This window comes from Mauremys reevesii, linkage group 2 (genome assembly GCF_016161935.1).
Source record: "Mauremys reevesii isolate NIE-2019 linkage group 2, ASM1616193v1, whole genome shotgun sequence".
Taxonomy (NCBI): domain Eukaryota; kingdom Metazoa; phylum Chordata; order Testudines; family Geoemydidae; genus Mauremys; species Mauremys reevesii.
The window spans coordinates 119,195,858-119,223,672 of NC_052624.1; the positions used below are offsets into that span (position 1 = coordinate 119,195,858).

The 27,815-nt window shown below is 39.7% G+C and overlaps 1 long non-coding RNA gene across 1 annotated transcript in view; it reads left to right on the plus strand.

Annotated features, from left to right (window-relative positions):
• Positions 1 to 27,274, plus strand: part of LOC120396747 — an 82,223-nt gene extending 54,949 nt beyond the window's left edge. The window contains exons 2-3 of the long non-coding RNA XR_005593339.1: positions 18,404 to 18,560; positions 27,205 to 27,274. This is a non-coding gene — a long non-coding RNA (uncharacterized LOC120396747). The remainder of the gene's footprint in view (positions 1 to 18,403; positions 18,561 to 27,204) is intronic.
• Positions 27,275 to 27,815: the final 541 nt, after the last annotated feature.

The window sequence follows — 27,815 nt, forward strand, 5'->3', positions numbered from 1 at the left end:
ATATTAAAATTCAATTTGTATTATTATTCATCATTATTATTTTATTAGGAAGATTTGATTACTTATTTATTTGTTAACAATTAAATAGCTAATTCTGAGGAAATAGCCAGATTATAGAGAGTAACCACACCAGGACACCCTGCTTAGTTTGGGAGAGAGCAAAGCTTTGCTGTTGATAAGAACATATCTGAATCGCTAGAAATAATCCTTTTTGCCTAGTAGGGAGTACATGGCTTTTAAAAATCCAGAACTGCAAAGAAGGTTGAATTGCACAATGATTGACACAACAGAACAGATTTGGTGGAGGGTAGACAGAAAGCTCATTTAATGGGCAAACTCATTAATTAACTTAGTACTATTGAGATCTTTCAGCCATTTTTTAAAAATCTGAACATGTTTTATTCAGGAATCTCCTCAGTTACAGCAGAAATGATGGGCCAAATTCTGCTATCAGTTACACCAGTGTGAGTTGTGCAAGAACTAGCAGAATTTGTCCTATTGTTTTAGAACATAAATTTTGAGGTGGAAGCAGAACTCTCAGATGTTTCTGTGAATGAGTTGAGGAATTAGATTGTAAAGCAGACAAAGTAGGATTTAATAAATATGTGTATTCATGTTCTAATGTTTAGTTTCAGATAATTACCATAACTTTGTTATGGTGGATCATTTATTGGGGGCAGACAGACTTTCAGCATGTGTGTATGCTGCTTCTGGTTTTTGTGCAAGAACTAGCAGAATTTGTCCTATTGTTTTAGAACATAAATTTTGAGGTGGAAACAGAACTCTCAGATGTTTCTGTGAATGAGTTGAGGAATTAGATTGTAAAGCAGACAAAGTAGGATTTAATAAATATGTGTGTTCATGTTCTAATGTTTAGTTTCAGATAATTACCATAACTTTGTTATGGTGGATCATTTATTGGGGGCAGACAGACTTTCAGCATGTGTGTATGCTGCTTCTGGTTTTTGAGAAGTTTATTGCAGGTTTGTTGTATATTTTAGCTGGCTATCTGGTTGAATACAAGCGGCAAATCTCATAACAGTTTTTGGAACTGGATTAAAGGCTGCCTTATTTTTCCGAAATTCCTCTAGAATAAAACCCTGGTTGAAGAAACTTATTTTTTCTCCTTTTAGGAGTTTTCTGGCAATGGATAAATGTGCCTACTTGTCTTGGAAATCATAGCAATAGTGGCTTCTAGGTTTTGGAATGGGTCTCAGATGCACTGTGTCAGGGTCCCCAAGGTGCAACCTGGACTGTGCTACTGCTGAGGCCTCTGTCACAGCAGCCTAGGATATCCCTCTTACACTGTGATGCTGTGTCAAGCCACAAACCTCTGACAGGTTCTACACTTATACAGAAACTGACAGGCAGAGACACACCCAACTGTTAATACATGAATGCTTTTCCCAGCCACTCATGAACCAACAATAGAGAAGCTTCAGTCAATTTTCCCCACTTCCCCAGCCTTGCACCCCAGAATTGTACCATCTTGTACTGGTCAGAAGCCTGACCAGTGTAAGTTCATTAAGTTCACCCCCTCCTTCGATGTGGAGGGAACACACGCTAGTCTTTGTAAACTGAGCTCAGATTTCCCAAGCACTTCAACTAAAACACACTATTTTAGATAAAATATAAAACAGATTTATTAACTACAGAAAGATAGATTTTAAGTGATTATAAGTAGCAAGTGTAGATATCAAAGTTGATTACCTAAGAAATAAAAGTAAATTTGCAGTCTGAATTCTACAAACTAAACAGGATTTGAATCAGTGTCTCATCCTAACAGATGGTATAAACGGGTCACAGATCCTCAATGTACAAGTTGGGACTCTTTTCCCACCTGAGATCACCCTCCCACAGTTCAAAGTCTTTCTCCTCCAGACATGTTTCCAGGTGTTGAGTTGTGAGGGGAGTGAGGCCAAGTGATGATGTCACTTCTCCTTTTTATAGTTTCCTCCAGCTTGCTGGAAAGATCTTTTGCTATGATGTGGGGAACAGGCAGTCTCCATTGTATACATTTTCCAGGGTAGTGGATCTTTCCTTGATGGGTGTTGACCAGCCCTTAACTGCTGTCTGGCTACTCCATTGTTGTACCTGTAAAGCTGGTTTTGAGTGTTCCCAACTTCACAGCGTATTTCAGTAACACACACATAGCAAAACTTCATAACTTCACATACCATGATACCACAAAAAATCCAACAGGATATTAATGTTCAACAGATCAAGACTTTTACAATGATGCAGGAATACTTTGTACAAAACATATGATAATCATATCACATTTGGGGGTTCCAAGGTGCTACTTGGGGGTTCCAAGGTGCTACTTGGTACAGAGTGTCACATGCAGTAACATCTTTTGATTGTAAGACACCCAGTTCAGTTCACACATTAAGAGACACTGTATGCAAAGAGAACAAATAAAAACCCTAGTCTTATTGATAACTCTTTTAAGAAAGATTAGAATTCAAAATGACCTTGACAAATTGAAGAATTGGTCTGAAATCAGCAAGATGAAATTCTATAAAGACAAGTACAAAGTACTTCACTTAGGAAGACAAAATCAAATGCACAATTGCAGACTGAGGAATAATTGACTAGGTGGTAGTACTGGTAGGTGAAGGTTATAGTGGATCACAAACTGAATCTGACTCAACAATGTGATGCAGTTGCAAAAAAGGCTAATATTCTGAGGTGTATTTACAGGAGTACCGTATGTAAGACATGGGCGGTAACTGTCTCACTCTACTTGGCACTGGTGAGGCCTGGGATGGAATACTGTGTCCAATTCTGGGCACCACACTTTAGGAAAGATGTGGAAAAATTGGAAAGAGTGAAGATGAGAGCAACAAAAATCATAAAAAGTTTAGAAAACTTGACCTTTGAGGAAGAGTAAAGAAATTTGGCTTGTTTAGTCTTGAGAAGAGAAAACTAAGGGACTTGAGATATGTTTTGGGCTGTTTTAAAGAGGACTGTGATCAATTGTTCATGTCCACTAAAGGTAGGACAAGAAGTAATGGGCTTAATCTGCAGCAAGGGGGATTTAGATTATATATTAGGAAAAACTTCCGAACAATAAGGGTCATTAAGCTCTGGAACAGGCTTCCAAGAGAGGAAATTATGGAATCTCCATCAACAGGTTGGGCAAACGCCTTTCAGGGATGGTCTAGATTTACTTGGTCCTGCCTCAACACAGGGGACTGTACTTGATGATTTCTCAAGGTCACTTCCAGCCCTACATTTTTGTGATTCTGTAAGGTCAACAATATGAAGATTTTGGTGCTTGGCATGATTTCCTCTAGAAAACAGAACTTATTATGTAAGATTTGCAGCATATTTTCCATCATGTTGTGGTCTTTTCCAGACTAGTGATTCATGGCTCAGTGTCATCTAATTAGTTTAAGAAAATATCCACTTGGGAGTTATCTGTGGATTGTTATAAAATTGTCTAAAATGCCTCAAATTTAGGGTCCATAACACTGGTTGAGAATTTTGTGATGTCTTTTGATTTTTACTTCCCATTTCATTTTACTTTAATTTAGGAGCTTGTTTGCCATTTTGAGATGCTTTAATTGGTGGCCTTTTTTCTTCACTCCCTGTTTTGGGGTTTTAGTGATGTTTTGATTCCCTTTGACAGATGTCACAGAAAGACAGGGTTGGGAAGAGAGAGGGAGAGAAAGAGAGCACCCAGTAGTAAATAGAGCAGAATTTGGTTGGAGCTGAGTTGATTGCATCATGTAATTCCCTTCCCACACCAATTTAAAGACTTTTGAATATTCCAAAGTTTTTTGGGAAGATACACAAAGATCAATAAGATGATTGGGCAACAAAATGGCAAATGAAATTTAATGTGGATAAATGTAAAGTAATGCACATTGGAAAAAATAACCCCAACTATACATACAATATGATGGGGGCTAATTTAGCTACAACGAGTCAGGAAAAAGATCTTGGAGTCATCGTGGATAGTTCTCTGAAGATGTCCACGCAGTGTGCAGAGGCGGTCAAAAAAGCAAACAGGATGTTAGGAATCATTAAAAAGGGGATAGAGAATAAGACTGAGAATATATTATTGCCCTTATATAAATCCATGGTACGCCCACATCTCGAATATTGTGTACAGATGTGGTCTCCTCACCTCAAAAAAGATATTCTAGCACTAGAAAAGGTTCAGAAAAGGGCAACTAAAATGATTAGGGGTTTGGAGAGGGTCCCATACGAGGAAAGATTAAAGAGGCTAGGACTCTTCAGCTTGGAAAAGAGGAGACTAAGGGGGGATATGATAGAGGTATATAAAATCATGAGTGATGTTGAGAAAGTGGATAACTTTTCCTTATTTACTTATTCCCATAATACAAGAACTAGGGGTCACCAAATGAAATTAATAGGCAGCAGGTTTAAAACAAATAAAAGGAAGCTCTTCTTCACGCAGCGCACAGTCAACTTGTGGAACTTCTTACCTGAGGAGGTTGTGAAGGCTAGGACTATAACAATGTTTAAAAGGGAACTGGATAAATTCATGGTGGCTAAGTCCATAAATGGCTATTAGCCAGGATGGGTAAGGAATGGTGTCCCTAGCCTCTGTTCGTCAGAGGATGGAGATGGATGGCAGGAGAGAGATCACTTGATCATTGCCTGTTAGGTTCACTCCCTCTGGGGCACCTGGCATTGGCCACTGTTGGTAGACAGATACTGGGCTAGATGGACCTTTGGTCTGACCTGGTACGGCCATTTTTATGTTCTTATGTTCATAATCTTGCTTAGGCACCTGTGACATACCAATCTAGACTAGTACAATCTAGACTAGTGAGTATCTGTGTCACACCTGCCCTCCAACCTGGGGTGCCCTTTACAATGTCTTGCTGCTCTAGCTTTAGTCTGGACCACTCACAAACAGCCTCCAGTATGCAAGTCATTCCTGCCTATATCTGCAGCCAGACAGGAGGTGTGCATGTGAGTGCTGGGTAAATCCCTGAGCTGAATCCTCCCACACAGAGTTGATTTCAGTCTGTGTCTATAGCTGGGTGTGGCCTTACCTGTGTGTGTGCCAGAGAAGGCTTGAGGGCTTGGCACTGCAAGGACAGGATGAGGAAGCCTAGGCTGGTAGAATGGGTGGTGGAGCAGGCAGGCTCAGTGGGACCCCAGCACATCAGGTGGCACCCTGGATGGGGGTGGGTCCAACCTGTCACATTCACATACACATTTGCCACACATATTTTATCAGGACAATAATGAGTAGCATATTATGAGTTTTCAGATGGTACCTCACAAAGCATACTTTGTACAAAGATTGTTACAACTGTGTGTAGGGTGTGGACACAGGGGTACATTCTGGCATAGCACCTGATATGCAAAAATCAATTTCACTGTGTCTTGTTTCCTGAGCAAAGTTTGTGAAATGGCTTTAGTAATTATGGATCAAGTAAACAACAACCTTAATGATACAATTACCCATTGTTCCCATTTAACAATAAATATTGTTTTTCATTCTTTAATAATATTCATTCTTCTTTTGTTTGAAAAGTCAATAAATATAATTATGCATGAAGAAAGCAGAATAATTCATTCTTTAATATACCTTTTCTTTGTAGCATGTTATGATTTATTTTTGTGATAATGTTCACCCCCAACCTTTTTTAATGTTCCTTTTTTGAACAAATGGAAGATTAGAATTTTTTTTCCCTTATCTATTAAATTAAAGTAAATTAAATATTAAGTCCCAGTTTTAGGGCCCAATTATCTCCTATCTGATGCATGCAACACATTCAATGAAGGATCAGTGTCCAGTCCTTTAAAAAAATTGAGTAAATTACACGCAAAACTGCCATCATGGGTGAGGGGATAAAGGGTGCAGATGGCTTGCTCACTTTTTAGTAACTCTCTAGAAAACATCAGCATATCTTTTAAAAAGGAAGACATAGGTCCAAAGCCTTCTGAATTCAATAGGAGTCTTTCCACTGACTTCGCTGGGCTTTGGATCAGACTCCACATCTCCTCCTCAACACTTTCTCCTCCAAAGGCACCACAAAAGAGCTATGTTTGCCTTATTGAGCTTTAGCCTGCCCAGTCCACTCTGCCTATGTGGCACCACAGCTGATAATAGTGGATTTAGACTGCAGGATGGACCAGTGTCACAGTGATTTAAGAATAGTTTGTCATATGGCTGTCATGGTGAGCAGCAATAGGTATATATTGGAAGTTGTATGCAATAAGATGTATGTCATTTGGTGCTCCAGTGTATTCTACTAAATGCGGACACACTGTTTCCATTTTTGTTTTTTTTTGGAATAGGTCAGGTATCAAAGATAAGGGAAAAATCTTGGCCCCCATTGATTCAGTTGCAAAACTCCAATTGACTTTAACAGTGCGAGGATTTCTACCATGGTTCTTGTTCATTTACTACTTTTTGATTGAATGCAGCTATACACTGCATTTCCAATTACTTGTTTGTCAATAGGAACACCATTCCAGACCTAAAAGGCATTCCCAGCTACATCAGAAGTAATACTGTATTATTGTGTAGCACTATTAGACATCGTTGCATGTTTTTTGGTGTAACTTACTCATTTTGTGAGAGAACTGGCTATTGGACATTTTATCAATTGTGTTGCATGCATGTGACAGGAGAATTGTTGCTACTGACATCTGTCACAAACTTTGTGCTATGGCTCAGAGAAAGCTTTCACATCTGAGCCAAATCTCCTGTGTGCTAGTTCTTAGAAGCCATAAATATGGGTGCTGTTACCTCTGTCAAAGTTGTCTTTTCTTCTAGACCCAGGGATTTGATGGGAGAATAGGGTACAGTTTACGTTCTCTTGTTTTGGTCAGCTTTTGGATCATCTTTTCTCCTTATACACATTTTTTACTCCAAAGATGACAATCTCACCTGCCATATTGCAGAAAACTCTCTCTCTCTCTCTCTCTCTGTGTTTTATTATTTTCTGTACAAGTTTTAAAGTGACATAATAAAGCATAGTTATTTTTAAAAATGAGGGCCAAATTTTGTCCTCAGTTAAATCCATGCAACTATATATGTGTGGATAGACAAACCATTCTATGTACCAAGTCCAGTAGTGCTACACAGTAATATGTCCAATAGATACACCCATGTAACCCTATTGATATAAATGATATTATCCTCACTTACAACCATCCAGCAATTCTGATATGAATGGGATTCCATGGGTGTAAATGAAGGAAGAATTTGATCCCGTGTCTGTTTTGTAAAGATAGACTGATGTATATGCAGTAGTTTATTTCTTAAGTAGCATTCTAATCAGATATTTTATTTTTAAGATTGCATCTCAATCCTTGTTTTAGAGAAGATATTTTATGGTTCTTTTGAACAGTGGATGTTAAGATTCATAGTTTTAAGCAAACATTTGACACATCCAAGAAAATGGACAAATCTTAATGATTATAACTTTTTAAAGCGTTAGCAGGCTTGTTGCCTGTGTTTTAGAACTTATGCTGTTCAAATAAAATTTAAAAAGGATTTTATCAGAATAAAAGCCTCACCAAGTGGTATTTCTTAGTATTCAGAATTAAAGTGACCTTCACAAGCTAATACATCAATGTAAAAGAAAAGCCAAGTTTGCCTTTTAGAGTTCTTTAACAGAAAGAATTATTCTGATTGTAACAAAGACATCCATAAATCTATGCACATATATATTGATCTTTGCTTCCTCTTAAAAATGACTCTGTCCCAGTAAGTTGGCATATTTCATAAACAAACCAACAAATTATTGATCCATCATATACTCTAAAAGTCCTGTGAAGAATCTAGGTTACTTTTAAGTTCATGCTGTACCTAAGGGAATGAGAAACTATCAAATGAAAAATAGATATTTAAAAAGGAGCACATATAACAGAAGATATATAGCTGCCTTTACTTCTATTTAACCTTCCACTGTAATTCAATCTTTGTAGATCATATCTGTGTTGTATGTACTAATAGTATATGTAGCACATTAATATGCTTCCTTGCAACAATGGTGAGTAATTAGGTTAGTTATAGCTCTGCAAATAATTTCTTTGTGGAAAATGCTGATGTAGCACATTTTTTCTTAAATAGCAAGTTTGCACAATTCAAACCTTTGTCTAGCACACTATATCCCAGATGAGAACAAGCTGAAAACAAAAGTATTTTCTATTTGGTTTGACATACTTAAAGAAAATAAAATGGTGTGAAGTCAATTATTTTGGTGGTTAACAAACTATCATGTATTAGTATCAAATTCATGTTTGATATCAAGAAGTGTTAGAGAAAGGTAGTTATTCAGTTCTCCAACCTTTCTTTCTACCCATACTTCCTAACTATCTAGCATACTAGCCAACACATAGATACCTGGGGCTTCACCTGAACTTCTTCCTCTGTGAACCTCCAGAGGCGCACAATACCCCCACAGGGAATGGACAAGGCCATGGTTGGGCTTCCATTTCTATACTGATCCCACAGACTTTCCGTTATTTCCCCTTGAGGGACAGTGCCACCTCAGCCTCTAATTAGAGCTATTCCTTAAAAGCACAATCTAGCCTACTAGTTGAAGCTGCAATATATTACAAGTGCAAAAACGCCTCCATTTGAAGCCTATTGGAAAATAAGGACAGTGACTTTGCAAATGTTGCCACCTTTTAAACACATTTTTCTGGTTTTCTGACAAAAGCTGCCTTGAACTTATTGTAGAAATGGCACCAGTGAAAAGGGGTATATAATTTTGCATTTCTGAGAACACCAATGTTTTATCAAGTGAATCTCTACGAAAAAAAATCCCATATAATTTTCAGAACATATTTCACACAGTGTTTTCACACAGTCTCTGGGAATTGTGATTGCTCTCCTTCTGCTCACACTATTATATCGATTTTGCCTGCATTTAAAATGCCTTTGAATGGGATTCCTCTAAAAGCATATGAAATATAATGCATGTTGTGACTGTTTGCATAGTCATCTAGCAACTCTCACTATGGATCCTCAGCAATTCATTAATAAATAGTCTATAACCAGTTTTTATCACATCTTAACACACTCTTCAGAAGCCACACTCTTCCTAACATTGTCTGCACTCCTCTTGTTGATGGTACAAGCACACTTGATCTGCATTCCTGAAAATTTGCCACCATTCTTCCCCTTTTTGTAGTACCTGAAAAACAATGTTCTTAAGTGTAGACTTTTTCTTAGTTGCTGTAGCTCTCACCTCCCACTTCTCTATTGTTTTAGTGGGCATTTTGTCTCTCCCTGGAGCATCCATTCAGAATTTGATCTCCTAGTGGTTAATCTCATTATAGATAATCCCATGTACTGAAAATCCTTCTAACAGGATAATCTTGTGAACAGCTCTCCCTCTGCTGCCTCCCCACCATTCTTTCGATGATGATCCATTTTGTAAATGGATCTCACCTGCATATACATATTTCACTACTCAGAGTAATGAGGTTTCACTAAAAGTGCTAGCCTGATCCTTTGCATCCAATCTAAATTCTTCATCACAGAGTTGAGAGCAAGGCAGGCATTTTAAATACCAGAGATAGGCATGAAAGGGAACTTCATGGCTGAAAACTAGATTCACAGTCATGTATAGGTGGCAAAAGTAAGAATATGCCCCTGAAAAATTTTAATATTCTACTAGCAGGGACACCATTTAGATAGAGGAAACAAACAAACAAATCCCGGAGCTTCAAGGGATGTAAAAGGCCTCTGAACCCACGCTGAAAATTGTCCCTCCCTACTGAAATCTGAAACCTATTAGTCAGTTTATTAACAGCTTTTGGCTTCAAAACTATCCCAGAAGAGTGATTAAGATAGCGATTTTACTGGAAGTTAAATGTATGCCAAATCTAAATGCCATCTATAAATCTATAATTGTATCTATAGATATAAGTCTTGTACGCACAAAGTTGCTAACTTATTAGGTGGCAGAACTTGATTTTGTTTTAATTTGACTGATAATGTCAGGGGTGGACAAACTTTTTGGCCCGAGGGCCACATCTGGGAATAGAAATTGTATGGTGGGCCATGAATACTCACAAAATTGGGGTTGGGGTGTGGGAGTGGGTGAGGGCTCTGGTTGGGGGTGTGAGCTCTGGGTTGGGGCTGGGGATTAGGGGTTTGGGGTGCAGGACGGTGCTCCAGGATGGGACAGAGGGGTTTGGAGAGCAGGAGGGGGATCAGGGCTGGGGCAGAGGGTTGGGGCATGGGGGGAGGCTCAGGGGTGCAGGCTCCAGGCGGCACTTACCTCAAGTGGCTCCTGGAAGCAGTGGCATGTCCCTTCTCTAGCTCCTATATGGAGATGCTGCCAGGCAGCTCTGCACACTATCTCGTCTGCAGGCACTGCCTCTGCAGCTCCCATTGGCTCGCACTTCCTGGCCAATGGGTGCTTCGGGGGTGGCGCTTGGGGCGGGGGAGCATGCAGGGCAGAGCTCCCTGGCTGCCCCTACGTGTAGGAACTGGAGGCTGCTGCTTCTGGGAGCTGCGTGGAGCGGCCCCCAACCCTGCTTCCCAGCTGGAGTGCCAGAGAGGGGCAAGCCCCAGACCTCGCTCCCTAATGAGAGCTTGAGGGCCGAATTAAAATGGATGGCAGGCCGGATCCGGCCCATGGGCTGTAGTTTGCCCACCCCTGGATAATGTCAATATTCATTCGTAATTTTTCTAATTTTCTAATTTTTCTAATTTTCAAATTTTTTCAGTTTGAATTTTCAGTTGTGCAAAATTATGGGTTTTAAGCATTTTGTGTGATTTTTATTAGTTTAAATTTTCACAATTGTGGGACATTATGGGGGGAGTCAGAGAATGGGGGGGGTCAGACAATAATTATTTAATGACAATATATTTTGAGATAAAAAATGTTTAAGCTTTGTAACCATTAAAATTTTTTACATCGAGATTGACAATTTTTAAATCAAGACTGGATATTTTTCTAAAAGATATACTGGAGGAAGTATTTTGGGGAAGGTCTATGGTCTGTAATATATATTAGGTCAGACTAGATTATCACAATGGTCACTTGTGGCTTTAGAGTCTATGAATAAATTAACCTATAACACAAATTGTCATCATCACATGTAAAGATATACAAAGTAAATATCCTTAAATGAAATTCTAAGTTCTCAAGAAGCATTTTTCTGACTTTGCCTATCTGTACATTTAGATTATTATTGATGGAAATATTTTCCCTTGGTTTGTGCATGCACAGTGAAATTGATGTTTACTGACAATAACAATCTAATCCTCAGAAGTCTACTTATCATCTACCATATATAATAACACTTATATAGAAAAAATATATGAAAAGAACATTTCAGTAAAATGTTTTAAGCATGATAATGACTGCAAATGATTAGTTAAGCTCATTTACAGAAGTGTATTATCCTAATAATTCAGACATTATGTTAATTACATGAAATTTAACCTATACATTCCCATAAAAACCTTAACTCTGACTTACAATACATACGCACAATCTTTTTCAACATATGCTTTATTAATATATCTTGGATTACTAATGTGTAGTTAGCAATGCATATGAAACTATGAGTTAAGAGCGCTGTGGTTCTGAGTCCTCACATCTTTGTTGGCTATCCAGACCGTAGCTACCATCTGTTTACTCATGCAGACTTTATAAAGCAGAGACGAGTTTACCAAAGAATAAGGCCATAATTTATAAATAAGCCTTTAATTAGTTTTAACTAGATTATATCCTAGATTTTACTGGTACAGTATTTAATAGTGCTGATAAAATACTTGAAAAAATATTCTTCCCATGAATTATTCAATCAATATTGCAATTATACATTAAATTATTTATTCAATGAATAGTATTCAACCACCTATGGAACTGGTCAAATGCTGCCGAAGAACTATTTGTTGAATAATTATTTTGACAAATAACAGCATATTGGAATAATGCATTTGACAAAGAATGCCTGACCAGCATTATTTGATTGTAAAATTTGAAGTTCTACAATCAAGCTGATCAAGAATAGTTAGAAACTCTAGACTGGGTTCACAAGGGTAATGTAGGTGCTTAGTTGCCACTTTAGGTGCCTAAGTGCAATATGGAGGCACCCTTGGAATTCACAACCCCCCTGCTCAGCTGCTGCCTAACCCTCTAAGTTCCTAAAATGACTGGATGCCTACATTTTCACTGAGAATGTCCCCTAAATACCCACATTTCTGCTGCTGGACATGTGCACAGCCACCTGAGTCCTGACACCACCAAACAGCACAACACCTAGCTCACAGTGGAATTCTAAAACTAGGCATTCCCTTGCCTATCTTCTTTGTGGGTCCTCAGGGCAACCTACTAGATTGGGCCCTACCCAAAACACAGCTAAGAAGGAGAGTGGTGCTCCCCTAGCTACTGTTAGGTGATACATTTTTTTTCCTGACTAGAGGAGATTCTGCTTCAAATCCCCACTTTGCTTGAAGTGAAAAAGAGAGTTGAGTGCAGGTCTGTCCCACCCCAAGATGAGTGTCCCACCCATAGGGTATTCAAGGCTGGGGTTTTCTCAGTCTTTCCTGTCCAACTTGGTTAATTTTGTATGAAATGCTTAAACATTTATTAGGCCAAAGAAAGAGGGAGAATGATTCTGTAGAGCAGTAGGTAGGGGACTCACCTGAGAGATCCAGTGTGCCTCCAATGAATGATTATATGGTGTATTCAAAGTATAACATCTTCAGCTGGAGAGATTGTGAGATACCCAGTGACTTTAGGGTAGAAGACTGGTAAGTCTTTATGGGATGCCCTACTCCACTCCCACCCCATCTTCATCCTGCTACCTTTTACCTCACACCTCCATTGACGGGAATGAGAGCTGCTGGGTGCTCAGCACTTTTAAAAATAGACTACATATTTAAGTGTCCCTAAATACAGATTTAAGAGTCTAACTTTAGGCTCCTATTTTTGAAATTCTTGTCCTAAAGTATTTTAAATTAGAGCTTATAGACACTTAGAAAAGCTGGCAAATGTTGCCATTCACCTGTTACGTTCAGAAATAGTGAAAAGTAGGCATCAAAGGGGGAGAGACTCTCACCAGTCCCTGACCTCTAGATTCAAGGGTTCAAACTGTGTGAATTAGCAGGGTTAGTACTGCCCTTTCTAAATAATAAATGAGCATGGTCTGAGAGAACCTCAGGGGTAAAATGAGATTTACATGACTTAGTCCTTGAGCTCACAGCTTTGAGCTTCATTCACGAAATATATTGTATGCAAATTAACTAAACTTCAGTATTCAAAGCAGCACCAGAGTTAATTAATCCAAGTCAATTCAAATTCTGATTTTTTTTCACTATTCAATAGCCTATCTTATTTAACTCAGCGGTTCAGGCAAGTAGCAAGACACAATACTCCAGCATGTACCTTTGTCAAACGTGTATGATCTATGTGCCATGGCTTCCCCCCCCGCCGGTATGGGTTCTGATCCTGCGTTATGTTGCATGTAGGCGCAGGCAGCAGTACACCTGTTTGCTACAGAAAACAAGATCTGGGCCATAGTCAGTGACCCTCATGTGTATTTAGTGACTGACCGGCACTGTCACTCATTACAGTAATACCAAGAGTCATTTATGTCTGGGAACTGGTGGTAAGGTGGTTATGTGTAAGAGGAATTTTTAAATTTCAGGTTACTATGTAGTTGCTCTTAAACATTTTTATTGTACTTGCTGGTTAAAACAAGCTATGTAAAAATAGCTTCTGCTTGCTGAATCTTCCAGTTTCAAACATTTGCCTTTTTTTCTGAGTAAGCCCATGTAGAGTGAAGTAAGGTGTTTAGAATCTGAGAAATCTCTTTATTTCTCATGTAAATTTTAAATGCCTTAGTATTTGTGCAGAAGTGAAAGTCTCCATTATTGCTTACCCTGTTAACTATTTTAAGATCAGTTATAGTTTATTTCTATTATCATCTCCTCTCAGCTGCAAAATCCTGTTATTATCTCAGGTTTCAAAGGATAAATACATAAATAATTTTTTAAAAAAGCCCACAACTTTTAATCTCTGCTGTTTATTATCTAAGAGAAAATCCCCAAAGTTGCAAAGCACAAAGCCCTTAAAATCTCCTTTTTCCTTGGATTAAAACAGCATAACTGTAACTGCAGCCATGAGGTAGAAGCTTTATGGCTGGAAAGCAGGCTTAGGAGCCTGCTCAAGTCTGACCTAATTATCTACAGTATATTCTTGATTTTCTGTAGATATTATTCAAAAGCTGGAGGCCAATTAATTTTTATTCTGCATACAATCCAGCATATTTGTGTGGCTCCTTTACTTACCCAGGAATGGAGAATAGTATATTTCAATATAATAGCATAACATCACGGAGATAGTATAGGTTAGGTAATAATTAGAGATATACCAATCTCCTAGAACTGGAAGGGACCTTGAAAAGTCATTGAGTCCAGCCCCCTGCCTTCACTAGCAGGACCAATTTTTGCCCCAGATCCCTAACTGGCCCCCTCAAGGATTGAACTCACAACCCTGGGTTTAGCAGGCTAATGCTCTTACTATACCACAGCTACATACTGTGATGTCTGCAGCGCTAAAAATCCATAGGGAGATACATAATATTTGAAGTACAGTAGTAGGTGAGGGAGGGCTAGCTCAGTGGTTTGAGCATTCGCCTGCTAAACCCAGGGTTGTGAGTTTAATCCTTGAGGGGGCCACTTAGGGATATGGGGGCAAAAATCCGTCGGGGGGTTGGCCTGGCTTTGAGCAGGGGGTTGGACTAGCTGACCTCCTGAGGTCCCTTCCAACCCTGATCTTCTATGATATAGATGAGAGATTGTTCTCTGTAACATTCTATCGCTGTCCCTTCAGGATAATGTTACATAACTACAATGTCTGAGCCTTCTAGTAAGGAGGAAGTTGGGGCCAAGGGCTGGGCCACTGGCCTAGGAGTCAAGTTCTGTTTCTGGCTCTGCTGCTGTTCTCCTGTGTGAGGTTGGGTAGGTCACTTCACCACTCCATGCCTCAGTTTCCTTGCCTGTAAAATGGGAATAATGATACCAATCTTCCTTTTGGCTACACTTTCCTACAAGCTAGGGCTATGATTCCCCTGCTTGTGTACACGTATCCATGCTAGCTCAATGAGAGATAGCATGAGTATAATAGCAGTGTAACTGCAATGGCATGAGTATTTGGCAGTGGAGGCATGGCTGAGCCATGGGGAGTATGTACCCACCAGTTTCAGGCACATTTGTACTTGGCACAGCTCATCCATCCCACCACTGCTGCTATCAGTGCTACCATGGCTACACTGTTAATTGTACTCACATTACTTCAATGAGAGCTACTGCAAGTACTTCTACAGGAACTTGGAATCACACCCCTAGCTCATGGTGTAGACATAGCCAAAAGGAGGGTAGGTATGTAGTGTAGATGTAACATAAGATTGCTTTGACATGTATGAATAAAAAGTGCTGTCGAAGAGCTAAGCGGAATTGTTTGCACCCCATCCTCATTATATCTGTCTCTATTGTAAAGCACAGGTCCCTAGCAGAAGTCTTACCCTGCAACCAATTAAGCGAAGCGTCTGTTTCCATGCAATTGCTCTGCTGCCTGAATGATCATAGTGAAACACTGCTCTAGACAACACATGTAGAGCTACTGGCAGGAGAGACCTCTGTCCTTTGTAGAATGGAAGAGTTGGGAGAGGAAGAAAAAATCTTCATGTTGTTAAGGGGAGGAAAGAAGAATAGAACTGAGGGCATAAGCAGAATTAAAAAAAGGGGAAAATAGGAAAAGAGGCATCAGGACAAGTAAAAAATAAGACGAACAAAAAATAAAGAGTGGGATTTTGCAAAATGCTCCTCATTTGTCTAATTCTGCTCACTCTGAGGTGTATTTTGGAAAAGTGTTCTAAAGAAGTATCTGTTTCATATTAGGCACTTCATACTTTGCCCTCTGTGCTAATGTTAGAATGTCCATCCCTCAGTTGTATGCTGTGAGTAATCATGGTGTCATCATGGTGTTCAGTTAGCATGCCCTGCCCTCTGCATATGCACTTGTTTCTGCCAGGACACCAACTCTCAACATTAGTATCATGACATTCTTTCTGGAGTGGTGGGGTTGTGAGGAGCTGTGTGGAGCTGACGTACTTTACACACAGCAGTGAGCGGTTCACTCCAAATGCAGATTAAGCTTTTATGGGTTGCTTGTTGTTGACTTCTCTGTCTAAACCATATTGACTTTTCTAGTTTGTTTCTTTTTTGTTATGCTAAAGAATCATAAAAATAAAACAGGGAATGGAAGCTGCCAATAAAATACAAAAATCCCCCTCCTCCCGCCAAGAATTGTAAAAGTTTGCCTGATTACTCTTTATAAAATGCTGCAGCACTAATCCCTCTGCCAGGCCTAGCACTGTGAGACTCATTGCTAGTGCCATGGCTGATGTCCTGGCTGCAGGCACTGTGATTGCACAACTAATAGGCGGTATTCCTTTGTTTATTTTTCATTTTATAAAGCACCCATCAAAAGTCCCTAGGTATTGTACAAAGAATAAAAACAATCCAGTAAACAATAAAGCCTCTTATTCCATTGCAAAACAATAACCCTTGTGGGGAACACTCACCCCTTAAAGCAAAAACACAGAAAGGAAATGAGCAGTGAACAGATTTAAACTTCAGCCGAACACCAAGGGATGAGAAACCCACAGATGTAAGCTGTTTACCAGAAGACTTTAGCCCAGCTCCACACGTTCAAATCTAGTGATAAATGTAATATGGTGCATACTGAGAAAATGGACCCAGTGACCGACAGCCTACTCTTTATTGAGACATCACATATAGATCAATGTTATTGAGAGACAGAGAATTATGGGAACTTCAAGGCTATTATTGAAAAAGAATTAAAGACTGATGTTGGAATACTGAGTATAGGTTTGGTGTCCATATTAAAGAAGGATGTTGAAAAATTGGAAAGGGTGCATAAGAGCCACATAAATGACTTAAGGGCTGGAGAAAATGTCTTACTGTGAGCTATGAAATGAGCTCAATCTGCATAGTGTATCAGGACAACTGAGGTGACTTGGTTACATTGTATAAGTACTTGACAAGGAAAAAATACTGGGTACTAAACAGCTCTTAAGTGGAGAAAGGCATAATGAGAACCAATGGCTAGACACTGACAGGCCAATTCAAATTCGTAACATGGCACAAATCTCTAATGCTACGTCTACACTTAGGGCAGCATGTAGAGTACAGGCTCTACATATGTAGCTACACAACACAATGAAAAGCAGACTGTGTCCACACTTGTCACTACAGTATGCTGCACACCACAAAGACAGGCTTCAGCAATGGGGAGGAAACGAAGAAAGGCTCCAGCAGTGGAGAGGTGCCAGAGCCTTTCCCTGCTGCATCCCCACTGCTGGAGTCTTTCCTTTCTGCCAGAGCCTTTCTCTGTGGCAGCAAAAGGCTCTGGCAAGAGACAGGCAGCTATTTTTAGCAGTGTGGAGTGGGAGGCATTGCATGGGCATGTAGAGAGCTGTGTAGTGTATATACCCTGGGTGTTCAGGCATGTAGCACACTCTACTTTATTCTACTCACCTAAGCCACACCTCACTGTCTACACTGCTACTTATACCTGTGCTAGCCGGGCAGTCTGTGCGCCACACACTGTTATAAGTTTAAATGCACCTTAACAATGAGAGTGATTAACCACTGGAACAAACTACCAAGGGAAGTGATGGATTCTCCATCTCTTGGTGCCTTCAGATCAAGACTGGATGCCTTTCTAAAAGATATGCTTTAGTCAAATAAAATGCATTGGTCTCAATACAGGGATAATGGTGAAATTTAATGTCTTTTGATATACAGGAGATCAGATTAGATGATCTAGTAGTCTCTTCTGGCCATAAAATCTATGCATTGTCTGACACATCAGTGAAAAACAGTCAACAGCTATCTGGGGAGAGTCTGGGCTAACACGCAAACAAACTTTAATCTGAACAAAGGGTGTATAGAAAAAGGTTATACTTTATGAGCTGACCATTATGCAGAACCAAAGAAGATTTGGACAGGCTAGATTCCAAGAGGAGATATTGGAAATATAACAATAGTTCTTAGAAGAAGGGCTTTCACAATTGCTCTTTAACCAGGAAAAGGACAAGAACAAACTCTTCCCAAGAGATGGCATCTGAACAAACATTCTTGAAGTTGTACATCTACAGCATACAGTTCATGGATACTATAATAATACAGGTTTAATCTTGACCATTTCAAAGTAACTGGGCATATAACTGACAGGTCTGTAAAAAAAAGAATGACTGCCACAGAGATAGGCAAGCTAATTTGAGAGAATAAAACACAATGTGTTGGCAAGAGAGAAAGTGGCCCTAATTTTATGATTTGGAGGAACTGTCAAAATCAGAAATTCTAAAGACGTTTTCCCTTATTTTCCCTTCTGTAACTTCACAGGTTTGGACCTACTAAAAGAAAAAAAAAGTAAAATGCAATCCAAAGAAGCTATGGGAATGATCCTGTTTCCTTTGAAGAATATGGCAAAAGACTTCTTGATGCCAAATGGAAGCAAGATTGGACCTGCTATGGTAGATTAAACAATTATGAGAGTCAGGTAAGTGAAGTCTATATTAAAGGCTAAAGCATTATAATACTGCAATGTTCAGTGCCAGATCACAACCATTCCCTGTGCATATGTGTAAGGGTGGAAGATGCAAGGTGTGTCATGGGCAAAGAAGCTACTCCTTGTCAATGCACTTGGGGACAACTGGCAAGCAGCACCACAGCATGAATATCAAATCAATATTCAGGGAAACTGGACAAAGCAGGGGAAATTGAAGATACGTGTTACACATAAAGGGTGTTGGAACAAATACTAAGTTGTAAGAAATGGTTAGCTTGGGCAGATGGCAATTATACCTCATGGAGATCCATTGATAGGGTCTGCTTGTTGCAAGTACATTCAGCCCTTAACTTTCATGAGCACTAAAATCCACCAAAGTTTTGATATTATCTTTGTTAGACTTCAACAGTCTTTGAGGAAGGGAATTCTTTTTAGTACTGTAGCTCTTAGTAAAGGGATAAAGCAGAAATGTTCAAACAGCTTTAAGTACCCGTCTCAAGAGTGCCAAGCTTAAACCAGCATTTAATCTCTCCTGTGCTGAGACTAGAAGTCTGGGAAAGATGGGTGTAAAGCAAAAGACTGTAAAGACTCGTGGAAAAGGAAAAATTGGTGAATTTGGGCTTTTGTTCATTTTTTGAAAAGACTAAAGTATTATATTCCTCCAGTGTATCTGCACAAGATAATTCAAGTATTTTGGGACTGTAAAAGTATTCAAATAGCTGCAAAATATGAAAAAAGTGAATTCATAACATTCAAAGAAAAAAGCAACAAGAAATGCTAGTAGCACCCAGGGGAACAAAGCATTTAGGGGAATGTTACAGAGTGAAGAGCACAGCCCTTGTCTTTGTTAAACAAAATGTCAACTGCAACTTCCCTTTTCTTTCTCCCTGCACTGGTGTTCAGGGGAATTGATGTCACATTTGCTTGGGAGCCAGAAGCAGGGGCGGCTCTAGACATTTTGCTGCCCCAAGCAGCGGAGCTGCGTGACCAGGGGACCCATCCGCAGGCACGCCTGCGGGAGGTCCACTGGAGCCGCCTGCTGCCCTCCCGGCAACCGGCAGAGCGCCCCCCGTGGCATGCCGCCCCAAGCACGCGCTTGGCATGCTGGGGCCTGGAGCCGCCCCTGGCCAGAAGCAGTCTTGGAGAAAGTAGGAATCTGCACTCAGGAGTCGTATATTTGGCTGAACCCCAAATTTGTGAGTTTTTCCTATTTTCTTTCTGATTATAATAACAGTTAAATATACTAACCAAAACACTATCTCCCGGGGAAAAGAACCTCCTAGCCACAGCTGTTCTTATTCCCTTTCTGCTGAGTTACTCCACAGTTTACCTGAGTCATAGCATCATAACAGATCAGAATTGTAGCTCTATTTAGATGTTATGAAAAAATGTATAGCATTAGTGTCATTAAGATAAGTACTCCCACAGCATGGCAATGGGAATTTAGATTTTCCCAAATGCATCCAAAGACTTTAAGATCATCCAGATTCTTCAAACCTTTAGTGTGTTAATGCTGAAAAGAAAAGAGAGCCACTTGTCCGTTTGCATGTTTACCCTTTCAAATCATTATGGATGAGCAATACAAAAGAATAATGTGCTGTCATTTTTTTCAAATAGTCACAGCTTACAGGTTTGGGGCCAAATTTGCCCTTGGTATAACACCACTGCATAGGTGTAAATGTCATTCCAGTAGCGACTGGGGACTAAAAATCCAGAGGGACCTGCAAGAGCTGCTGCTATCGTAGAGGAAAGAGATGCCCTATGAGAAATGCCCCTCCCTCTGTTTCTGATTGGCCTATTTGGGGAAAGGGTAGAGAGGTATCAAAAGATTTTGAGGGGAGGGTGAGGGAAAAGGGAAGGCCAGCAGGAGCTGGGGAAAGATGGCAATACTCTACCTTCACTATAGAAAGTTTATACTGATGCTGGGGAGCAGGTACAGTGGTTGGCAGCTCCTATGAAGCCAGACGCCCTCACAACTGTCTGCCTGCTGCCCCCCGGTCTTCTTCTATTGTAGCCGCTAGAGTAACTGGCCACATGTGGTCCATACGTGGGAAGGCAGCTGGCACAGCAGCTGGAGAAGCAGCATCTTTTACTGAGAGCCAATGTAAGTGGGCAGAGGAAACCTGGGTGTGGGCGAGGAGAGTGGGACAGCCTCAAGTAAAAGTGTGGAAGGGCATTAATGAAAGAATTGTATGCAGGGATTGATAAAGAGAGGGGCAGTTACCAGAGACTGGGGAAGGAGAGTGTGGCAGAGATTAGAATGGCCATTTTGGATGCAAGGCCAAATGGTCAGGGCATAGGAAACTGCTTGGAACTACATCTCCTCCACTGAAGCCACCAGAGTTACACAGGGATGATGAATTTGAGCCTTCATATTTATATGGGAGGTGCACATGATAATAACCTTCACCAGCTAATAAGAACATTTTTTTCATAATGTATATATTAGAGTTAAATTTTTTAAGGGGGTGTCCCAGGAGGCAGCAAGCACCATCAGTTCCCACTAACTGCAGTGGGATTCCATGACAGCCCCGAGTGTAGAAATAGTTAATTATTTTTTGTCAAGGTCCTGAGAAAACAAACAAACAAACAAATAAATAAGATTTTTGGGGTCCATTTAAAAACAGCTGGCAGTCTGGATTTGGCCAGCAGTCTGCCTATTGACTACCCTTGCCCTAGTGTGTGCTAACTTACCTGCTGTAAGAAATAGTTTCCTTCTTTGAAGAATGGCAGTGAGAGCAGGTACCCAGGGCAGATTTTCTCCTCAGTGTGATAATGTTAACTCTCACCTTTCCTTCTCTTTGCCATCACGGGTTAGGGTCTAGACACCAGAAAGAAGTACCTTCTAAAACTCATGAGGCAAGTGGAAATCTTCAATGGAGAAGGATTCTTAAACCTTTATTCACATATATGGATTACAAACCGCAGAATACATAATACAGTCTGTCCTGCCACCTATTCCTTGTCCATAAGAATCTATGTGTTCCATATACCCTAGGTACTTATGTGGACCCCATTAACATAGCATTCGGTCATCTCACAATCTTTAAGATGTAAGCAGGGTCTGAATGAACTCTCCCCTGACAGCTAGTTCAGGAAGGGGAGAGACTTTAGGAGCAAACTGTGTTTACATGAACACACCTACTCTGCATAGGTATACACAGACAGGAGTTGTGTAGCTCCAAGCGATCAGCTTTGGCTGATGTTGGGTTACAAATCACTTTAGTATGGAATGCAGGGGTAGTGAAATGTTGTTATCAGTATTGTTATCTGCATTGTATGACTAAAGGGGAGCAGAACTGTGCTGAGCTTGTACAGGGGTCACCCTCAGCTGAAAGGAACTTGCTAAGCCAGGGGCTCAAATGCCAGACCCTTATGAAGGTAAGAGAAATAGGGACAGCTGTTCTAGCCAGGCGGTATGGCCACTTCCTAAGGGTCCCTGGTTTGGTTTAACCTGTTCATCCCTACTGTTCAAAGATAGAGCTTAAATAGGTTTTACTAGGAGCCTTTTGTTATGTTAAAGTGCTTAAATGAAAGCTGAAATCACTTGTGGTGGGGCAGTGTTTCTGCCCAGCTTGCAAAGAGCTATTAATCACTAAAAGACTGACCTGTAGCAGTCACAGCAGAAAGGCAAGTGGTAGGAAAAGGTGACTGACAGTTAGCTGATGAATGAGCCGCTAATGAGGCGGCAAGTAGCTGGAGAGGCAGCTAGCCATAGCAAGTGCTAAGGACAGCCACTGTGAGTGGGGTATGGTGAGGGAGCAGAGAGGGGCATAGAAAAGGAACTTTTGGTTGTAGAACTAAAGAACATGAGGCAGAAGACACTGCCCCACACACTCTGGGGTGGGTGTCCTGCTCACAGTTTTATGATTATGAATCCTGCGTGTGGTGTTTTCCCTCATTAATGTTGGGTGACTTCCCTCTTCTCATTAAACGTTTCTTTTTTATATTCAGACTCTGTGCTTGCGAGAGGTAAAGTTTTGTGTCTCAGAGGTGCCCCCGGGTGGTGTGTAATTTTCCTAGGTTACTGAGTGAGGGCTTGAACTGGTTTTGTGTTGAATTTTTGAAGAGGAACCCCTACATATTGTACCTGGTCCTGGTTGCTACCAGCTCCACCTGGCAGAAGGGTTACAAATATATTTATGCAGCACTCTTGTGAGATGCAGAAGTGCTATTATCCCATTTTATAGATGAAGAGCTGAGGCAACTCACCCAAGATCACATGGGAAATCTGTAACAGGGCAAGGAAGCAAACCCAAGTCTGAGACTAGACCAACTGGACCATCCTTCCTAGCTTCCTGGTTAATTGTCCATGCTCCTTAAAATATCCTTCCCTTGCTGCTCATTGTTGTCAGTAGCTCTTTACTGCTCAGTCAGTCACATCTAAAGGAAACTGAGACCACCAAAAAAGTCATATCTTCCTGCCTCAAATTCTTAGAAGATGCAATAAACAGTTTGTACAGTATGGTTACACTGTGCAGTATATACTTGCTCTCATGCTAACATATCATACAATGGTACATATGTACACTATATATATTACAACCTACATACATGATAAAAGGTATGTAAATCTACTGTTAGTGATGTAGATAATAGCAAGTCTGGAATCATTTAAATGATTTTATCTAAAATCTGTCTTCACCAGTCACAGCAGTTATTATTAAATTTGAATAGTAAGAGTTTATCATATTGGTCCCTTTGTAACTGAAATATTCAAAACATTTTTACTAGATTATTTCAGGGAAATTTTACTTCACTTAAGTAAAACTTAAATATTAATTTCTGAATGCTTCTTCTGGCTTTTCTAGTGTATTCTGTTCTTTGATCTTCTTTTGTAACAACATGACAGTCTCATATTTCAATAGAGAAACTGGAACTAAAATATAACATGAAAAAGTCCATAACAGCTCTCTTGCTGTTTATTTCAACAGTCTTAATTAAAGGAAAACCTAATCCTACAACAGACTTGTGATTTGCCTTTTCTTTGAAGCACAATTAGTTTTCATTCACATCCCTTGATATAGTAAGGGAAAGCTATTGGTGGGCGCATCACTGCTGAGGAGTTCAATTAATACATCTTTTCTGAAACTTATCTGACAATAAAACCACACACACAACACACACATACTCATACACACGAGAGTAAGCTCTGCATTCACTTTGTCTGCACAGCCATGTCTAAGTCTCTCTTGGATGCTAGCCAAGGTCTCTAAAAACCCATTAAGGCTATTAGAGAAATTATTTCTCTTCCTTTGTGAGCTGGGTAAATTTCACAGTTATCATTGCAGGAGGAAATGAATTGGGAGTATATCTGTCTAGGGAAGGCTGGTATTTCAGTGGGAATTAAGCCAAGTCAATGTAAAACAGCCTCTTTCTATCGTTGCATGTACTTACAAGAGACAGTCAGTGGATGGCAGTGTAATATAACTATTGTGCCAAAAATCCTAGGAAAATTCTCAGTGCTTGTTGGCATTTCTGAGTAGAGTCATATCTTCTGGCAATTATGGGCTTTATTGGAAATCAGCTTTTCCTTTAAAATTATATGTAAACCAATATTTCTCATGTGCTAAACTTGCCTGATGCAGGAGAAGCAAAAGATTCATTCCTATTTAGGGGCAACATCATCATGGATGACATTGGGTGTTGACCTTGTCAACAGTATGAAATGAAATAAAAAGATTTGGGCCAAACTTGGGAGTTTTGGCTAAGTAAAGGCTGCTAGATTTGCCCTGTCTATTCTGTAAACACTTAGTGGTTTTACATTTGCATTTTGAATGAGGGGATCACCATTTCAGGAACTGAGACTCTGCAAGAAAATCCAGAGTCTGTCTGTAGATGTTCATGGCAGAACAGAACATTCCTTTATTTACTTTTCAAAGTCCATCTTTTTGAATATTTTGTGACTGAGCTTTTGATTGTTCACACCCACAAGTCTGATACATTATAGGGCAAGTAACATGTTTGTTCACTTTGTACCAAAGCTGTATACAAATGTTATACATTATCAAGAGAAACAGGCAAATTACAATTTCTGACTTCTCCCCATACCTTGCATGAGTGCACTTTAGGAGAGGAGCCATTTTTGTTTCCTCTTGTTACAAGCACTGTATACTTAAGATAAACCTGGCCTTGCTGGCCTGAGACTCCTTTCTCCCTTGAAGTTCTGTTCTGCTCCCCACCCCAATAGTTTGCTCTGTTTATATTGCCATTAGCTAGTGATGTTCTGTGTAGAGCCCTTGCAAGCTGGCTCTTGGGTGGTGCAGGTAATGGGAGTGGGCAGATAACTCAGTCATGTCTAGTATTTCTCTGATCCTGCAGGATTTCTGAAATCTCAGATATATTTTTTATCTTCTTATTTTGGCCTGAGTACATAACCTGCTCCTATGTGTCACCAGGGCTACACACCAGAACTTGGATTCAAGAGAGTTGGAGAGTGGCAATTAAGGAAATATGAAGCCCCCATAGTTATTTTTAAATGTAAATGTGCCTGGGTCTTTTCAAGCAATGGGTATGCTATAAGCCGTCTTACAAAACTGCTGATGTCACCTGGCTCTAGTTGTACCATGTTTATCCTAGTATATCTTTCTCCCTCTCTCCCCAGGCAGTATATATTAAACCAGCAGGGTAAATTTCAGCTACCATGGTAGGAGGAAATTAACTGTGAAGCAGGCAAAGGAGATGCAGTACTTATTACAGCTGCTGCATTTACTGCAATTGCTGATTTAGTCCTAGCCACTGCTGTCCCCTTGAATGTCTATTTTTCTTTGTCTATTCCCACCCCCACCGCCCATTTTGATGCCATTGTTAAACTCATTCCAACCAACATTTTCTGTAAAATCTTCCTTTATCACTGTATAACTTTTTCAAAGTGCTCATTTTAATTTCCACATGCAAAATTCTTCCCCCAGAATAATCCAGCAATTAACTGAACTATTACAATATGTACTGATTTTGCTATTTAAAAGTAATTTGGTGCTGGAAAAAATTGATAATTTAAAAAGCAGTGTCACCACCTCCTATTCTGAAGGAGCTTAAGATATGAAATGGCTGAGCTGCTAGAAAAACTGTGCAGTCGCTTATTAAAAACAGCTAATATATCAGAAAATTGGAGGGTAGCAATATTGTACCTATATTTTGAAAAGTATGTAGAGGAGATCTGTGTAATTACAAAGCAGTGAAACCTTACATTTGTACTTGGAAAATTGGTTGAAATAATTAAAAATAAAATGTGAAAACAGCTGGAAAATCATGATATGACAGGGTCTAACCAATACGGTTTCTGCAAAGGAAAATTGTCTCACTAGTCTTAGGTCTGGTCTACACTGGGGGGGGGCGGGAATCGATCTAAGTTATGCAAATTCAGCTATGTGAATAATGTAGCTGAAATCGACATACTTAGATCTACTCACAGCGGTGTCTTCACTGTGGTGAGTCGACAGCTGACGCTCCCCCAGCAACTCTGCCTGCGCCTCTCGCTCCGGTGGAGTACCAGAGTTGATGGGAGAGCTCTTAGCGGTCGATTTATTGCATCTACACTACATGTGATAAATCGACCCCCACTGGATCAATTGCTGCCCATTGATCCTGTGAGTAATGTAGACAAGCCCTTAGAATTCTTTGAAAGTGTCAGTAAAATAAGGGATAAAACAGAACCAGGTGACATAATTCATTCTTTCAAAAGGCCTTTGACAAGGTGTTGCATGAAACAATGTTGTCAACTCTCATGATTTTATTGTAAGTCTTTTGATATTTGATATTTATCTTAAAGTCTCAGCTTCTGGAATCAAGAGATTCCATGACAATTTCGTTTGAAAAAAAGTAGGTTTTTAGCTCTGATGGTTGCAGAGAGAACCTTGAAACATGAAGCAAATGTAAGCTAAAGGCTCAGAAACCAGGATAAAAATTAAAAGAACCCCACATTTTATTATTTCAAAAATACCTCATGATTTTAAGCCAATCTCATGATTTCTGAGAGCTGACTTATGATTGTTGAAGACTTGCTGTTGGCAATACCGTTGGCAAAGAAACTAAGTAATCATGGGACAAAGTATTGTAATAGATCAAAACCTGGCTGAGAAGCAGGATATACAGCAGGAATAAATAGTCCATTTTCATTATTGCAAAGGTTAACAGCCTCAAAGTTCCATGTTATGTCCCATGTTCTCTTTTATACTTATTAATGATCTGGAAAGAGAAACCAATATTTGCAAATGACAAAGTTGTTTAGGTTAGTCAAATCCAGAGGGGACTCTGAAGACTTCAGAGGAACCTAACCAAGGTAAGTAGTTGGGAAGCACTAGGGCAGGTGAAGTTTATTGTTGACAAATGCAAATAATATATTTTGCAGAGAAAAATCTGTACTACTCAAACACCTTATAGGGTTCTAACTTAACTATGACAACTCACAAATGGAACTTGGACATCACTGTGGACAGATTAATGAAATTCTCTGCTCAGTATGCAGCTCTGGTCAAAAAAGTGGACAAAATGTTGGCATGCATAAGTACTGAGATGGAGAATAAAATGGAAAATATTATAATGCCTTTATATAAATCAGGGGTTTGACCTCACCTTGAATACTATGAGCAGTAGTGGTCATCTCATCTAATATATATTTATATATTCACTACAGAATGAGATGGGGTTCAAAGAGGAGCAATGAGAATGATGAATGGCCTGGAATACATCAATCTGAAGGAAGAATGAAAAGAAAAATATTGTTTATTTTAGAAATGAGACAAATAAAAGAGGTCTTGAGAAAAGTATATAAAATAGTGAATGGTACAGAGAAGGTAACACAAAAATAGTGGGGACAGTCAATGAAAGTTAAAGGTGGAAAATTCAATATTGATAAAAATACCTTTTCACTTAATACATAATTAGCCTGTGGAACCCATAGCCACAAGATGTTTCTGGGGCTGTGAATTTTGCAAGATTCAAAGAGGGAATGGACTTTATGAACAACAAGAAAATCCACAGTTATAATAGTTAATGATAAACAAGAGTATTTGAAGGTATATAAAACCTCATGCTGCAGGATTTAAACCAATCTTCAACTAAAGGGATTATGATGAGACCCTCATGGAGGGCAGATTATTCCACATCTACATACTGTGTGGTTTCTTGCATCTTCCTCTGAAGCATCTGAAGCTGGCCACTGTTAGAGACAGGATACTGCACTTGATGGACCACTGGGTTGATCCCAAATGGCAATTACTCTGTTTCTGTGGGGGAAAAGAATTC